The 14924-nt window shown below is 47.4% G+C and overlaps 1 protein-coding gene across 15 annotated transcripts in view; it reads right to left on the minus strand.

Moving 5' to 3' along the window:
- BMAL1 (basic helix-loop-helix ARNT like 1) overlaps positions 1-14924 on the minus strand; it is a 108041-nt gene that overhangs the window by 69902 nt on the left and 23215 nt on the right. For 8 of the 15 annotated variants that reach the window (XM_070803645.1, XM_019975114.2, XM_019975110.2 and 5 more), the window contains exon 2: positions 5116-5188. The exons of 2 other annotated variants lie outside the window; for them this stretch is intronic. The gene's annotated coding sequence lies outside the window, so the exon portion shown is untranslated. Of the gene's footprint in view, positions 1-5115; positions 5189-7017; positions 7130-9154; positions 9291-14924 lie in introns of those variants that run through there. 5 more of the 15 variants (XM_070803639.1, XM_070803643.1, XM_070803642.1 and 2 more) reach the window with 2 other exon arrangements.

The following is a 14924-nucleotide window of genomic DNA, read 5'->3' on the forward strand; positions in this document are numbered from 1 at the left end:
TGGCATCCCTGGGCTCATAGCTGTTTCCTTTGCTACTCCTCAGTATTCACTGGGAAAGGTCCCTGGTGGCTTAGTGGTAAAGAATTCACCTGCAATGCAGGAGATGCAGCAGGAGCCGCGAGTTCAATCCCCGGGTTGGCAAGATCCCCTGGAAAAGGAAATGGCAACCCCCTCCAGTGTTCTTGCCTGGGAAATCCAATGGACAGAGGAGCCTGGTAGGCTACAGTCCATGGGGTTGCAAAGAGCTGGACACGGCTAAGTGACTGGGTGTGCACGTGCGCACACACACAGTATTCACTGAGGACTTTACAAGGTTCCAAATGAAAATAAAGATGCCATTGGGCCCCTCTAGAAAGGACCACTAGCTTTCCTCATCCCCCAGCCAGAAAAGCACTCTCTGCTGGACTGCACAAGGGAAAAGCTGTCAGTGGTTAGCAAGAGTCATTACTTTGGCTAATTTAGGAAATTTGGGATCTGTCCAGAAAGCTGGGTGGACCTCATTCTTCAGCATTCCGTGATGGACTATTTTTCATTTTGAATTGCTTTCCTAGCCCATCAACAACAGGAGTTAAAAATACAAAAGTCAGGGGCAAAAAATATAGAGAAGTTATGTTCCCAAAGCCTCCACAGGTGGGGAGATGCAATAGGCAACCACAAACCCCAGCCCACACCAACCTATCCTGCCATCAAAACTGAGAAGCAGGGGGGCCCACCCAACTCAATAACCAATGGAACTCCAATTTCAAATACATTTGATCATGTTATAAATGTGCTGTTTGGCTGCACAAACAGACTCTGCTATCCTCACTCTTTCAACAAAGACTTCCTGAGCCAGGTGTTCTGTGCTGGCACCAAGAACCCAGAGATTTTGTGGGTGTGTGCGTGTGTGTGTGTGCGTGTGTGTGTGTGTGTGTGCGTGTGTGTGTGTGGTCTCCACCCTTAAGGAGCTCAGTTTTCTGAGCTTAACAGATAGTAAATCAACAGTTACATCAATAAGTGCTTTGGGAGAGAGAGCAATGCAGGGTGTTCTGGGAGCCAGGACGAAGGTCATGTCCAGGGCATAGAGAAGTGCAGGGTGGGGAGAAGGTGTCCAGAAGAGCAGAAACCTGAGCTGAGTTACTGAAATGGGGAGCAGGGGAAGGGTCATTCCAGGGAAAGAGCCCAGCTCTGGCCAAGGCACCAAGGGGTGACGGCCGTTGAGAAGCTAGGCTGAGGTTAGAAATATGGGCTATGGAAAGAGTGAAATGAGGAAGGTGGCTGAAGGCCAGTTACGAAAAGACTGCAGACCTGCAGAGGGGGCTGTGGTTCTATTCTACAAGCAATGAGGAGCCCCTGGAGAGTTTGGGGGTTTTTTGGCCATGCGGTGAGGAATGTGGGATCTTAGTTCCCTAATCAGGGGTTTGAACCCTTTGCACTGGAAGCCTGGAGCCTTAACCACCGGAACACCAGGGAGGTCTTGCCCCTAAAGAGAGCTTTCAGCAGAAGAAAGCCTCGATAGAAGTGTGAGTTAGAAACTTCATGCTGCGAGGAGATGGGGGTGCAATTAGGAAGACAAAAGTGGCCCCAGGAAGGCCAATGAAGAGGCTATTAAAACAACCCAAAGGAAGAGTCCTAAGTGAAGAGCTGGGGAGGGAGAAGGAAGGACGGAGGGATGAAGGAGCAGATGGGCTTTTCCAGATGAGGTAACGGGTAGACGATGACAGTGGAGGGAAAGGACAAAGCCAAGGATGACTCCTGCAGCTGACACGCCTGAGGGGGTTTAAGTTCCACCCAAGGCAGGCACCACAGGAAGACAGACGCACTGGGTACCAGGAGAGGGCTGACCGGAAGTCCCCGCGGGACGATAGCTCGGAGGGTGGCTGGGAGAGGCTCTGGGCCTTTTCCGGCAACTTCAGGATACAGGTGAGCAGTGATGAGCTCAGCGGGGAGGAATACTGGGGCTGACCCGAACGGGATCAAGCAAAACCTTATTAAGCTAAAGACTGAAAAAAAAGAGAACCGGCACAGCAGGCTGCGGAGGCCAAGTCTACAGAACTGCAGAGAACCGGGGGGTGGCAGGGCAGACAGTAAGCAGAGGAGGGGCGCGAGAGGGGCGCGCTCAGCCCCGCCAGAGGCAGGAGGCCCCTCTGACACCCAGGGGGCGCTCTCGCGGCGGGGAGCAGGTAGCTGGTATCAGCAACCGCACCAAGCCTAGCAGAGAACAGTGTGGAGGTATTCGCAGCCGTCCCAAAGAGCATTATTACGGCTTTCCTCAGAGCCTTATCCTGCCTGTCTGACCCTAGATCTCACCCCCTCTACTCTGTCTGTCCTGCTCATGCATCTGCCTCATGAGGACAGAACTTGTCCGGTGTCTCCTCTATGACCACAGTGCCGAGCCCAGTGCCTGACACACGGAGGTTACGCACCTTGTCCCAGGCTGCCTGGTTCACTAAAAACAACAAAATCCAGTGGGCATATGCCACACACCCGATACCAGGCTGGATGCTGGTGGGGAGCAAGACAAAACAGGACCCTGCCCTTGGAACCTGAAGTTGGAGGTGAGCAGAGAGAAACTCAAGTATTTCAACAAAAAGCAGATTATCACTGCCGCAGAGCTAGCACTGGAATCTGTCACGCCTTCTAGTGAGATTTCCTTTCCAAGCCCAAGGGTGCTGCCTTCTCCAACTAAAGGGACATTTCAGCTGGGGAAACAGTCAAGTAAGTGTTTGAAGTTTGGCCTTAGTCTCTTCCAGGGGTCCCACACTCCTGCCACCCTTTTAATAGACTCCTAAGAAGCAGGAACACCCGTTGTAGGCTCTAAGTATTTAACGTTAAGAGCTCATGCTGGCTCCAATCCTTCTACGTAAGACAGAGGAGCAATTCCGGATTTAGGTGGGAATTAGGTGGGAAACATTCAGAAAGCAGTGCAAACCAGGGGTCAGATACTCTGGGTTCAAATCCCTTCTAACCTCGGGCAGGTTACTCACTCTCTTGTGATTTGATTTCCTATTGCTGAAGTAGAAACACTAATGCCTCTGTCGTAGGTTGTTGCAAAGATGAAATTAAAATGATACCTACAGAGCACTCAGCACTGTGCCTGGAACTCAGTGAGATTTCACGAAACGGAGGCTGCAAACCTGTTCCACCTGTTGCTTTAATGACTCCATCTCTAACTGATATATTTGTGAAAAGTGAGCCAAAAACTACTCAGAATTCAAACCCAAGGCCATACACTGAAAGTGTTTGAAACATAAATTGCTATCTAGTTGAGTGACTTGAGGAATTGTCTCAAATTCCCATACTTGGGCAGACTCTGCAGTAAGGAGTTTCATTTCCATTTCTTGCTCTATCCTATTTTCTCCTCCAATTCAGGCAAATGCAACTATTTCCCCAACAGATCACATCTTGTCTCATGGCAGGGGTCCAGACACGGACTGGATTCCACTGGTGCAAGTTGTAGCAGAGCTCGGAACACCACACCTCAAACAAAGCGTAAGAACACAATCGCAAGCCCAAGGTACACACAAACTCCCAAACACACTTGGCTCCAGAGAAGAACAGGAGACCGGTCACAGCATGCTTTGCTTGCCTCAAAGCTAAAAAGCTTATTTTGGCATTCAGATGCTGAAATCTTTGTATCTTCTTTCTTTTACCACTCAAACTCTCCATAACTGGTCTCTTTTTACTAATGTCTCTGATTTTTAATCCCTCGTTTATGATGGACCCTGTGCAACCTCGCTGCCTTCCCCCTTCTGCCTCCCCGCAGCATGTTCTCAAGGCCAGCTGTAACCACCTTATCGCTAATATAGCAGCCTTCCCTCAGGTCCCTTTCTCCCTGGTCTCTGCTGCCCCATCCTCTCTGCTTCCTAAGACTCTCTCCCCTTTGGCTTCTGGTTCTCTTCCAGCTTCTGTTTTTCCCATCCCAGAGTTATACACACTCACTAAGGCTCAGCCCTCAGCACATCATGGAGAGAACTTATTAATCCTATGCTTCTGTTCTACATCTCCAGGCCTACCCTTCCCAGCCCAGGTGCTGGCCATGCATTTCCAATGATCTATTAGACATGTCCTGTGGATGAACCACTGCCACCTCGAATTCAGTATATCTAAAACTGGATGCACCAACTATCCTTCTCCACCCCGAACTGCCACATTTTGGTCAATGGTTATGAACTATCAAGTTTAAAGATTCATCTTCTTTGGCTCCTGTCTTTAAAGTCTAAGAATACCACAAACCCTACGTTTCTCCCTTTGCACTCTCTCTTCTTTTGGTCCTTTGCTCCATCTTAACCGCCGCTAGCCATGCGACTTCATGCCTGGACTGCTGCTGCTGCCTTGGAACAGAGTCTACGCTTCTTGTCCTGAATGCCCCTAACACGTTACTTCAGCCATTTTACTTCTTTGCTCCAAATACCTTCACTGGCTTCTTGCTGTCTCCAAGTGCCTCAGCCTAGCATTCAGGGTCTAAAAAGGGGTGGGCAAACTATAGCTCACAGGCCAAATTCGGTCCACTATCTGTTTCTGTAAATAAAGTATAATTGGAACACAGCCACACCATTACATATTATCTATGGCTGCTTTCCCGCTACAATGGCAGAGTTGAGGAGCCATGATAGAGACCATATGGCCTAGGAAGCCGAAAATATTTACCATCTGATCCTTTACAGAAAAAGTTTGCTGACCCTGGTTTAGAATAATCAGCCACCAGCAGATCCTGCCAAACTTCTTACTCACCACTCCTTTGGATGAAATTTTTGTTCTCATGGGTCTTTTGCTGAGTCCACTTTCTTTCCATCTTATACCCACCTTCTCAAGCCAGAAAAGCATATTTCATCCCCCAACTGGACTTGTCGATCCTTCAGAACACAGTCAAGCTCTGCCTCTCTGTGAGGCCAGCTTTATCCATCCCCTGCACCTGGGGTACTTCCCCTGTGGCCTCTCTCTCTGAATCTACCACAGAAACATAAATTGAGATCCACTTCTCCTGCAGATCTTTTCCACCTACGCTGTGGGCTTCTTCAGAGTACAGGTGCAGTACCCTTCACAGAGCAGTACCAGTGATAACAACCTTGCCCTTCATTCCAAATACCAATCCTTGATAGCATAATTCAGTAAGAAGGCATCAAACAAACTTACCAATGAAGGCCTAGCATTCCACATTTGAAAAGTTAAGCTTGGGTCCAAAAACATGCACGTTAGACAGCACCACCTAAAAGCCAATGAAATAAGAGTTTAGCTTTAAAAGAGAACATTTCTACATTTTCTTTAAATTTATAACTCCCAGTGAGTTTTGATTCACTGTCCTCCCAGGCTGGCCTTCTCTGCCTAGAAAATACTGCTTATCCTTCAAATCCACTGGACAATCTCTCCCTGGAAGCCACCCCAGTGTCCCAGACAGGCCAAGCACCCCTCCTGTCAGCTCCCGTGGAACTCTGGTGAGACATTTATGGTAACACGGGGTACAATGTAGCATAACTTCTTATTTGGGAATAGGGTTCTCCTTAGACTGTACACTTGTCAAGAGGAGAGATCTGATAAATTCACCCCATCCCTTATCCCCACTGCGTAGAATACTATGGGCATTTAGATAGTTCTCAATAAATATTTGTAAAATGGGTGGAAAAGTTAACCCACTCAATTCATAAAGACATGCCCAGGTATCTAAAATTCTGCTGGGCCACAGTTGTCATCCTAGAAATGCATGCTTCAATCCCACTGCTTTTAATAGGCAATGGTTTAACAGGCAGGATTAATGAGATTAATCTTCTAAATGCACACCTTTGGAATGCCATTTCCCTGAGCAGAAACCTTCAGAGGTTCCCAGAACCTAAGAAGGCAAGCCGGACTCCACAGGCAGGCTGCCAGGCCTACAACAACTGGCCCAGCCTGAGTCTGCAGCCTCAGCTCGTGTGGTCTACCCCAGTGGACCCCTCACTCCAGACAGGAAGGACTGGTGGCCAGTCCCTTCTCTGAGCATTCTTCCTCCCCTTCTTGCCACATTATCTCCTTCTATACTACAGTGACCTCCATTTCAACATCTTGTTCCAGACCAAGGTCATGGTGGGGCCCAAGAAGGCGTTTGTTTGTTTTTTTTTTTTCCTTTAGAATTGTGTGTGTGTGTGTGGTGGTGGTGGTGGTGGTAAAAAACACATAACAAAATTTACAAGCTTAACCATGAATAAGTGTGCAGCTCGGTAGCATTACATACATTCACACTGTTATGCAAACACTACCATCCAGCTCCAGACTCTTTTTTATTGTCCACAAAACTGCAATAACAGCTCTATTTTCTCCTTTCCTCCCTGTCCATGGCACCCAAAACGTTTCTGTGGAATGAATGAATGAAGACTTGAATAAATCTGACCTCAATCCTCCCTACAAAAGCCAGAAGTACTGTCTCTTTCTGCTGGACTCCCATGGTACTATCTTCACATCTTTCTCAGACCTATTTCCCCCAATCTTAAATGACCCTTTTTGCACACTTGTATTCTCCTTCAAGGCGGGAACTACTACTTATTGGCAAGGCTGCACTTGGGTCCAGAAGCATGCATTTAGCTTGTCCTCCGTGTTATTAGATCTGACGGGCAAGTCTATGTCTTCCCCATATAGCTCTTGCAGTCAGTGAATCACTCCCTCTTGTTGACATCTCTCTTCACTTGGCTTCCAGGCTAGCGTTCTAGGCTTTCCACCCACCTCACTCGCTGGCTGCTCGTTCCCTTTGCTGATTCTTCCTCATCTCCCCACGTCTTAATGTCAGAAAGCCCCAGGGCTCGAATCATAGTTCTCCTTTCTGTATTCCTTCAATCGCCCCCTGGGTGATCTCACCTAGTCTCCTATCACCTATACATCAAGGATGCCCAGATTTCTCTCCAAGCGCAGGTCTCTCGTTTGGACTCCTGGCTAGTGTATTCTACTGCCTGCTTTAGGGAAGATGTCAAGTGGAGAGGAGGTCTCTGTGAGATGTTTGATGTATCAAACTTGACACGCCTCACATAGACCCCTGACCTTCCCCCAGACCTGCTCTTCCCAGAATCTTACCAATCTCAGTGTAAGGGCATGGTCTCCTGATCTTCTAGTTGCCAGGGTCAGAGGTTTGGAGTCATTCTCATCTCTCTCTCTCTCTCCAATCCTCACCAAAACTGGTTTTTACCTTCAAAATAATGGGTTGGTCAAAAACTTTGCTTGGGTTTTTCCATAACATCTTAGTTAAAACCCAAATGAACTTTTTTGCCAACTCAATATATTCAGAATGTGGCCATTCCTCACTTCCTCCACCATCACCACCCTAGGTTATTGCCAGAGCCTCTAACTGGTACTCCTGCTCTCTGCTTCTGCGTTTGGTGTCACTGCCACCTCCACCCATAGCCTAGTCTCAATACAGGAGAGAGTCTGTTATGATGTAAGACAGATTATGTCACTTCTTTGGTTAAAAGTCTTATAAGCTTTCCCAGCAAGGACAATGCCCAAGGGACAAGTGTTTCCAAAGTAGACTGGCAGGCCCCGGGGTAGGCTGATGGGCAAGGGGGGGGTCTTCCAGCCAGTGTCCCCTCCCGACCATCTATTTCATGACTGGCAGTCCTGATATATCTCCTATTATCTGAGTCCTTAAAGAAAAGATACTTCTTAAAAGGAGAAAAATATAATTAATCAACTTACTTTCCCAGTTAGGATACCACAAGAAGCCATTAACATTCACATTTCTTAAGAATTCATAAGAAAGACATGTTGAGTCTGTCACCAATTCATAACTCGTTTCCAAAGAGAAAGTTAGCCTTCTGGAGAACAGCTGTTACCCGCTCGGTGCTGGTGGTGAGTCCTCCTGAAGCCCCCTTCACTCACCATGCCCTGTCTGCCTGATTGTCTCCTCCAGACTCTCTCTCTCTCCTTGGCGTACCTGATGCTGTGGCTGGAGGTGAAGTCCAAATGAAATAAGAATTGAAGGACTGGAAGTAGCTCAGGTCCTATCTGTTCTCCTCAGAACAACAGCAGCAGCCTCTCAACCAGTCTCCCCAGATCTACCCATTGATGGTTTAGCCACAAGTCGGGTCCAGCTCTTTGGGGACCCCACTGGCTGATTTTCAACCACAACCTCATACAGTGATAATTTTAAGAAAACCTAAATTTGATCAAGTCCCCTGCTTTATAACTTTCCAAAGAGCTCCTGGGCTTCCCAGGTAACACTAGTGGTAAAGAATTCACTTGCCAATGCAGGAGACATAGGAGCCACGGGTTCAATCCCTAGGTTGGAAAGAACCCCTGGAGGAGGAAATGGCAACCCACTCCAGTATTCTTGCTAGAAGAATCCCATGGACAGAGGAGTTACAGTCCACGGGGTCACCAAGAGTAGGACATGACTGAACGTCTAAGCACACACACAGAGTTCCTACATTGCCATGTGATAAATTCTTCAAAATATATTACAACAAACCATAGTAAATACTCTTTTTTTTATCTTCTGTAGATACTTTTATTCTGCTTTCTTCTTAAAAAGGTCTTGCTTGACCCAGTGGGGGCGGGGGGCGGGCAGGGTGATCTATCCAGCTCAGATTAGAGCAGTCTTCGCCCCCCAACAGCCAGTTGTGCTGTAGCGCTCCCAAAGGCCAAGCACATCACCCAAGCTGGGCCATCCAGAGCCGTTCTCTAGAACTGATATATGAACGCAGAGAAAGGAGTTCTCCCTTCACTGGAATTGCTACACTGGGGCTATCAGCAGCGGTGCCTCCCCAGGGAGGGAGGCCTGTCTGCAGTAGGAAAGGCTGATGCTAACGCACAATGAACCGGAGGCGCCAGATGGATCACCAGCAGTGTCAGCTCCTATTCCAGAACCTCCTGCTTTTGTGAACTCCTACAGCATCCAGCATCCTTCCCAGTTATGGAACCAGTAACTACCCACTCATGCCTCTACGAGCTGGAGTCCCAACAGGCCCCCTAGGATGTTTCCTCTATCTGTGCCTTTCTCCACATTGGTTCCTCTGCCCAGAACGTGAGCTCCCTGGGTTTTTACACAGCAGCCAGGCTTCCTCTGTGAAGTCAGCCCTGAAGGCAAGCACAGCAAGTCCAGTCTTACTGACATGCTCTAAAAGGCCTAGCATATACCCACTGGGTTACACTCACACCCCTCCCCTGCCTTCCCAATCTCCTAGCTAGTTGCCCAAGCTAGAAATCTCAGACTCACCTGGTCTTCTCAGACTTCCTCAAGGCCCACGTGGACTCCCCCTTCTTCTTTCTGCCCCATGTCTGCTGTCACAGTCCAGAACCTCATCCTCTCCTCCCTGAGCTCAGGTACCAGCCTCCTGGTCTCTCTGCCCCTCCCCTTCCCTATCCCTCCACACTGTGGCAGAGATGAACTTCCAAGAGCCCTTCTACCACCTACAGAGTCAAAACCCTGATGTAAAGGCCCTTCACGTACTGGCTTCCACCCAATCCTCTAGTTTCTCCAACCACTTCCACTTCAGGAGGATGAAGAAGACACACTTTCCCCATCCTTCTGTGTACAACGAAAACTCCTGCACGGGACACACAAAGCGAATGCGAGAAGACTCTGAAGGCAGAGTGAAGAAGGCAGTCCAGCGAGGGGCCTCAGGCCCGGAGGAAGGACACTGTGGCAGTGGCAGTTGGAATGGAAGAGCCTGGAGATGCCAACAAGCACAGACCAAAAAGGCTCCAATGAAAGCTTGCTGCCTGCAGCAAGACAGACAACTTTTAGATAATAACTGCGTTATATCAGCCAACACCACAGAATAGCCCATGGTCCCACCCATGCCCATACAACGAAGGGCAAATGACATCTGAAAAAAACATTTACAGCTAACCACGCGCTTACTGGTGAAAAGACTGAATGCTGCCCCCAAGATCAGGAACAGACGATGCTGCCCACTCTTAGCACTCTCACTCAACCAAGTGCTCCAAGTCCCAGCCAGCACCAGAGGCCACAAAAGCAAATAAAACAGACCGGAAAGGAAGAAATAAAACTGTCATCTCTATTTGAAGATGATATGACTGTCCAGATAGAAAATCCTGAGGAATATAACCAAAAAAGAAAAAAAAAAAAAAATGCCTACGACCAATGAGTGAGTTTAGCAACGATGAAGGATACAAAATAAAAACAAAAATTCAACTGTTTTCCTGTATACTAGCAATGAACATGTACACACTGAAATTAAAAATATAGTATCATTTACAATCACTAAAAAAAAAAAGAAAGGAATACTTGGGTGTAAATATAATTTCTTGCAGCAAATCATTCTAGTCTACTCTGCCGGGAGGGCAGGAACAGTATATATTTGTTTCCCTCTCCAATGAAACCAAAATACTGAGCCAGTGCCCAGCACCTAGAAGACAGGCAATATTTGTTGCCACAGCTCATACTCTGCTCTGTTTAAGATAGACTTTCTTTCCCTTTATGCTCCTAGTGGGAGCATCGTCCACTAAAAAATTCCCTCTCTCATTTCTGCCTTGGCAGGTCATGATTGCCAAGAACCAGGGAAGCTGTTTCTGCTCCCACTCCAAAACAGTTATATTCTTACATTACACAGCATGGATTGGAAATGGCCTCTGCAGGCTCCTCTCTATCACGCAGAGGGAAATTGGGCGCCTTCCACATCAGCCTGAGGGAGGGGCCCTGAGGCTCAGCCTGAAGACCCCCGGTAATGACATGAGACCCCTGACAGTGCTGTCCCCTCCGGACTCTGTGCTGAGAGGAACCACAGATGTTCCCCCAGTCGCGCTGTCTAAAAGCTCATTGTGAAAAAGAACTGCCTATCTGTGCTGAAGGAAGTACTGTGGAGGAGAAGAGGCTATGAGAGATAGGTCAGGCCCAGAGGGTGTCTGGATACCTTTTTCCAAAAACTCTTCCCCTCTTTTTACTTCTAAGGGTTGAAAGTTGAGTCTAATAGTCATTAAGCAAAAGCCACAATCTCAGAACCATCCTGAGTCCTCTCTTTCGGTCCCACCCCACCACCCATTCTACAGCAAAACCTGTTCTACCTTCAGAACAGAGCTCAAATCCAACCACTTCCCAGCATCTCCACCACCACCTCCTCCACTCGGGACCTAGCTGCTCTCATCACTCACTGGATAATGCCAACAGACTCAACTTCTCTCCCTGAGTCCTCCTTCAACACAGCACAGTGAGCCTTTCAAGATATGACTCAGATCATGCCATTCCTCTTTCAAAACGCTGAAGTCCCTGTCACTCACAAAGCAACCAGGTCCTGACAATGACCTTGGTGGCCTGGCCCCCTTACTTCTCTGCCCTCACTTTCCACCACGTCTTCACCTTCTCCTCACTCTACCCCAGCCACTCTGTCCACCTTTACCCGCTGTTCCCAAGCCTGACTGTCTTCCCCAGCTAAACCCATGACCAACTTCTTCACCTCATTCACTATACACTATACTAGGAGCTTATCCATCTTTGCGAGCCTGTCAGACTCCTCTGTTCACAAGATTTTTCAGCCCTCTAGGCTTCTCTGTTCATGGGATTTTTCAGGAAAGAATATTGGAGTGGGTTGCCATTTTCCTCCTCCGGGGATCTTCCCAAGCCAGGGATCAAACCCACATCTTCTGTGTCTCCTGCATTACAGGTGGATTCTTTACCTGCTGAGCCATCAGAGAAGCCCACATTCTATGAGTTCACCAAAATCCATTTCCTTTTACTTGTAAGCACATGGCTGGACTACATTTCCCAGCTTCCCTTGCAGTCAGGAGTACACATGTGACTGAGTTCTGAGTATGAGGGATGCAAGGCGTCTTCCATACTGGCCTGTAAAAACGTCCCCAAAGTCCTCTCTCTTTTTCAGCTGAATGGAAAGGAATCTGAGGGCCTTGACAGAGACACAAGATAGAAGGAGTATGGGTCCCTCAACAACCATCAGGAAGGATGCCTGCTAACCAGGAGCAGCCCCACTGGAACTTTTCTCTATGAGAAATAAAAGTTTTCTTGAGTTGACACACTGAGATTCGGGATGTCTGTTTGCTATCTGAACTAACTGTCTCCTTCTCAATGAGGCCTTCGATTACTCTATTTAAAATCCTCCCAACGCTTCTTAGCTGACCACCTTACTTTGTTTTTCCCCAGAGTCCTTATTACCATACAACATACTGTATATTTTGTTTTTTGTTCCCCTATCTCTCCAAATACGAATGTAAGCTAAAGGCAGGAATTTTTGCTTTTCTTTTCCCCTTGTTGTATTCCCTGGGTCTAGAATAGTGCTTGGCAAGTTGTAACAACAATCCTGTGTGGTTGAATGAATGAATAAATGAATGAATGGGACTACATGGGTTCCAAGGTCAGAAAGACCTGGGTGGAGGCCTGCTCTGCCATTTACTGTGTGACCTGGGGCAAGTTACTCTCCCTCTGCAAGACTCATTTTCTTCATCTGTAAAATGGGAGGAAGTAACAGTACTTTCTTTATAGAGACTGGAAATAATTAAGATCATGAATATAAATCTTTTAGTGCAGTGCCTAGAAATAGCTCAGGCTCCATAAATGCTAATTACCAACATTGTCAACTCAAGGCCAGAGGACAAGACTGGGTGTCAGGCCCTGAGAGGAAGGAACTGAACAGATATTTACATGCACAAAGTCTTCTAGAAGAAATTGTGGCAAACACCTAGGTAGTGAGATTCAAGAGCTGCCTGAAAGTTCTCAGTAAACTGCAAACGATCAGAAAAACATGACAACTGGTGTCAGGGGTGATGAAAAATGTGTGTCGAGTCTGCAGAAAAGCATTGCTCTGGAGAGAGCACTACCCCAGTGATGAGAGATCACTCTGTGCCTTTTAAGAAACAATTTTCACAGCAAAGCTTGAGAAGAGAGAGGCCTCTTGCATCATGAGGACAAGGTAATAAGGCTATAAAAATGGAACTCAAATAAACCACACACAGAGCCCACATGGGCCCAATTTTCCAGGAAAAACAGCGATTGCTGCAGCATTCAGATGAGGCAGTCACACTTATGCGTGAGCATAGCAAATAGCTTTCAGAAATCATTAGGCTGCAGAAAAGCCACTGGGTTTGCCAAATTAGCCATGCCAGCTCTCACCTGCCCTCTCTGTCACGACTGCCTCTCTCTACCAATAAGAAGATACAGGCAATGATACCCAGTGCCTGCACTTGCTTCGCCATCTTCAGAATACAGAGCCTCCTTGGAGCGAACAGCACTGTGTCAGGAGAGCCCAGGCTGACACTCCTGTGTCTGCAGCCTGGCCGACCCCTCCACACAGGCCCTCTAGGCTTTCTGGTTGGCTCAGACATGCCCTCAGATCTCACCTCCTGGAACTCTCTGCCTTGTTGACAAACCCCTCCTTGAAGCTCCTTCTTCCTGAGGCTCCGTCCACAGCTCTCACCAAACTCCCCCGAACCCACCACCATGATCCCTTTCATGTCCATCTCTGGCCCCTCTCCCACGTCTGCATCTCTAAACATTGGTACCCCAAGCCTCTAAAATATGGTGTCTACCCACCTGTCTAATTCATGTATGTTCTTCCTCTATATGGGAGGCAGGACAGCCTTCTGGTTAGCAGCAGATATTCTGGAGCCAGACCAACTGGGTCTGGTCTCAGTTGTATAACACTATGGTCTTAGGAAGTTAATAAACTGTTTTATGTCTATCCATTCATCTGTAAAATGGAGATGATTATAAAAGACCTCATTTGGGTCACTGCAGGGATTAAATGAGCTAATAGAGAGATAAAGTTCTTAGAACCATGCCTCACACCTGATACACTCCATAATGTGCTGGCAATGACTGCTATTACACGAGCCACTGTTTAAGCCAAACCCCAAACATATACCCTGTCCTTCTGCCTCAGTTTCCTCTACTCAGGCCTTTTATCTTCACTGGATATGTCCAGGCACTATTTCAGCCAGTCCTTAGGGTGCTGGCAGGAGTAACCACTCTTAAACACCTTTCTGTAACCCCCCACCCCAGCTTTCCAATGAGATGGAATACCTCCTTTCTCTAACAGGGTCGGGCTGACTTCTCCCAGAGCCCTCTTCTTAATCTCTCTTGAGTAATCATTAATTTTATTTTAGTTTTTTAAAATTTTTATTTATTTCTGGCTGAGATGGGTCTCTTGCTGGCACGTGGGTTTTCTCTAGTTGTGGCAACCAGGGGCTACTACTCTCCAGTTGCGGTGAGCAGGCTTCTCATTGCAGTGGCTTTTCCTGTTGCAAAGCATGGGCCCTAGAGCACAGGGTGGGTAGTTGTGGCACACGGGCTTAGTTGCCCTGAGGCATGTGGAATCTTCCCCAGCCAGGGATCGAACCTGTGTCTCCTGCATCAGCAGGTGGATTCTTAACACTTGAACCACCAGGGAAGTCTGAGCAGTCATTAATTTTAGACTTGTCTTACCATCCCACTCCCAGTTCATAAGCTCCTCAGAAACAGGGGTGCATTGGGTTTTTTTCTTCCCAAGTTTTTTTTTTTTTTTTCTGGTTTTAATTTTATTTTATTTTTAAACTTTACATAATTGTATTAGTTTTGCCAAACATCAAAATGAATCCACCACAGTTTTTCTTCCCAAGTTTTTATCCCCTGTAACTTTATTCACTGTAAAGACTCAGTCAACATTTGCTGGATTATGTTGAAATGCAAAGTCTGGAGCCTGGGTCTATATAACAATCAACAGAGACCAAATCAACAACAGATCAGCAGGACGGAGGAAGCCTTCCCCATCACCCCAATACAGATGTCAAGTTACAAAGAATACGAGGGACCAAGTGAGTGACATCTGTTTCTCTGTTTCATTCTAGCCATTTACTGCTGCTGCTGCTAAGTCGCTTGAGTCGTGTCCGACTCTGTGCGACCCCACAGAGGGAAGCCCACCAGGCTCCACCATCCCTGGGATTCTCCAGGCAGGAACACTGGAGTGGGTTGCCATTTCCTTCTCCAATGCATGAAAGTGAAAAGTGAAAGTGAAGTCGCTCAGCCGTGTCCAACTCTT

This window comes from Bos indicus, chromosome 15 (assembly GCF_029378745.1).
Source record: "Bos indicus isolate NIAB-ARS_2022 breed Sahiwal x Tharparkar chromosome 15, NIAB-ARS_B.indTharparkar_mat_pri_1.0, whole genome shotgun sequence".
In the NCBI taxonomy this organism is placed as follows: Eukaryota; Metazoa; Chordata; class Mammalia; order Artiodactyla; family Bovidae; genus Bos; species Bos indicus.